This window comes from Thermobia domestica, chromosome 3 (assembly GCF_964235325.1).
Source record: "Thermobia domestica chromosome 3, izTheDome1.hap1.1, whole genome shotgun sequence".
NCBI classification, from domain to species: domain Eukaryota; kingdom Metazoa; phylum Arthropoda; class Insecta; order Zygentoma; family Lepismatidae; genus Thermobia; species Thermobia domestica.
The window spans coordinates 186,165,078-186,168,107 of NC_137456.1; positions in this window are offsets into that span (position 1 = coordinate 186,165,078).

Consider the following 3,030-nt stretch of genomic DNA (forward strand, 5'->3'; position numbering starts at 1 on the left):
AACCAGAGAAACTTTCCGTGTCCATTACAAGAGTAAGTAATGGAATAAACGTTGATGTAACCTTCAGAAATATTCAGGTTTAGGCGTTTTCTATTTTTTTTAAGTATTTATGTATACACATATATAAATTAAATGACGTTAAAATAGTCGTTAATAAGTTACTTCTTATTTTATGAACAAGAAAAGTGCAGCTGGAAGGTAGCAAACTATCTTCTATATTTGCCATCTGGATGCCGCCATGTTTGTTTATGCATTTGGAAGTGTCTGTTTTCCCTTGTGCATTATCTTCGAGTATAATGTGTTGTTATTGGATAATTTGTCGTCAATTGCTACTTTGCTGAGTGATTGTGCAGCCGACTTTGTAAAATTTTGGATTAAAATGTACAGGCCAAATTCGTTTGAAGGTCAAATTTATTAGATTTGTTTCAATGACTCGCTTTTAAGTCGAAATCTCCCTACGAGGAACCAGAGAAACTTTCCGTGTCCATTACAAGAGTAAGTGATGGAATAAACGTTGAAGTAACCTTCAGAAATATTCAGGTTTAGGCGTTTTCTATTTTTTTAAAGTATTTATGTATACACATATATAAATTAAATGACGTTAAACTAGTCGTTAATAAGTTACTTCTTATTTTATGAACAAGAAAAATGCAGCTGGAAGGTAGCAAACTATCTTCTATATTTGCTCTCTTCAAAAGGATGTGGGCTGATGAGGGTCATTTTTCGCCCATCGAACACCGGAAAAATGTAAAGTGTCTATAGAGGCTAGATACATTCTGTTCTCTCATAGGTCGAAAGACACACTACCAAAATAAATTGATCCTCATATCAAAGCTTACACAGCGTCATATTATTATGAGTCTGGTTTATTTAGGTTCACAAGCCTATGCCAACGACAGCAAACATTGTCAAAATTAGTGTTGTAAAAAAACGGTTTTTTTCTGTGAAGTTTTTTTTCAATAAAAAACATCGTTCTTTTTCATGTTTTTTTTCAAATGTGTTTTTTTTCTGGCAACTATTATTTATTGATTTACGTCGCAGATTATTGAAATAATCAACAGAACCTGAGTCGAAGCCCTCGTAACTTACAAATCTTTTGTTTATTTGCACCTATATACTAGCAAAATTGTGTGATTATTCCTTTCGGCCCCAGATCATTTTTGGCGTTTTCCTACATTTCCAGTTAGTGACTTATTGCTCAAAAACCATTCATTCGATTGATATGGTTAAGGCCTTGTTTTTTAGAAAATGAACTTGGCTATCTTTTGGTGTAACTTGCATTTCAGTGTTGCCAATGGGTGGGAAACTATTGAGGGAAATGTAGGGGTGAAAATTTGCAAAAAATCACTAACCGAATTTCAAAAATTTTTTTTGTATCTAGTACCACTGCTGCTATATGGGTTCAAGTCGCCTATAAAAATCTTTGGTGTGTTGACAAGGTACAGTGAAATCCTGAAATCGCTTCCTTCCATCCAAAGAGGAAAAGAAAAAATTCTGTCATACACATGAAAGTTTGACACTTTTTACACCTCACAAGCAAAAATCAAATATGCCGGGGCTACAGCTTCTTTAACTATCCTATTGAAACTTTTTATGGTGCGTTCTGTAGGGAAAGGAGGAAGCTTTCAGGTAGTGGTACGTTTGTTTCAATGTAGTCAGTAAGAGGGTAATAATAGAGGGGAAAAGGGAAATTTTCCGAATTTTTCACCTTAAAGCAGGAATTAATTGTTTTGGCTGGAAACACTGCCATTAGACAGACGAAAACTATCTGAAAATAGCCCTTAGTACTCCAAGAATATATCCTACAAGTATCATGGCGATATATAACAAAGTAAGCATGAACTTTTTTAAAAAATCTCATTCTACCTCAGAAATTCACCATTTTCTTACCACTTACAGAACATGGTTTATTATAAACCTCCACTGTACTTTCCCTAATTATTCTAGTGACACTTTTTATGGTGCACTGTGTAGGCTAAGGATGAGGCTGTTAGACGCTGGTACGTTTGTTCGAATGTAGCCAACAAGAAGGAAATAATAGAAATAAAAAAGGGATTTTTTCCAAAATTTGCCCTAAAATCTGGAATTAAATTTTTTGTAGCTGGCAACACTGCTATCAGACACACAAACTATCTTAAAAAAGCTTTGGTATCCCTCTAATATATCCTACAAGTATTGTGACGATATCTAATAAAGTAAGCATGTCAATAAAAAATATCTCATTTTACCTTTAAAAAATCACAGTTATCTTCCCAATTAGAGAACAAGGTCTACTGTACTTCCCCTAATTATCCTATTGAAACTTTCTATAATGCGTTGTGTAGAGCAAAGACGAGACTTCCAGATACTGGTACGTTTGGTCCGATATAGCCAACAGGAGGGAAATAATAGAGACAAAACAGATAATTTTTTCAAAATTTCCCCCTAAAATCTGGAATTAAAATTTTCTGTAGCTGGTAACACTGCTACCAGACAGACGCAAATTATCTTAAATTAAATATTGGTACACGACGATATTTAAGGAACAAAACTTCTAATTACCAAAAATATATTACTGTAAACCGAAAAGTAGGGAAAAACTAGAAAAATCAAGGGTTAGAACCTAAATACGAATTTTTCGTGCGTTCCCTAATTACCCCATTGTAACGATCTGTACTTGCGTTTGTTAAGTAAGGACAAATGTTCGATTGGCGTAAGTTGACTTGCACTCAGACGTATAGGTACGGATTTATAAACAAAAATTTCTATTTTTTCCCCAAATTTAGGAAAATTTTAATTTCCCTAATTGGCAACACTGCGCGCAAGCCCGTCTAATTGATGTCAACAGTTAGGTATCCATCCGAGGTATCTACCTGGCAAGTATAAGGAGGTCTTTCTACAACGAAGGAAGCTACAGGGAAAAAAGAAGTAAAGGAAATTCGAAATTAGAAAATTCTCGAATTTTTGACTGGGGTGAAATTTGAGAAGGAAATTCGATACCAGAAGAAAAAAATAATATGATAAACTATAGTCCAACCATATTTTGCATGA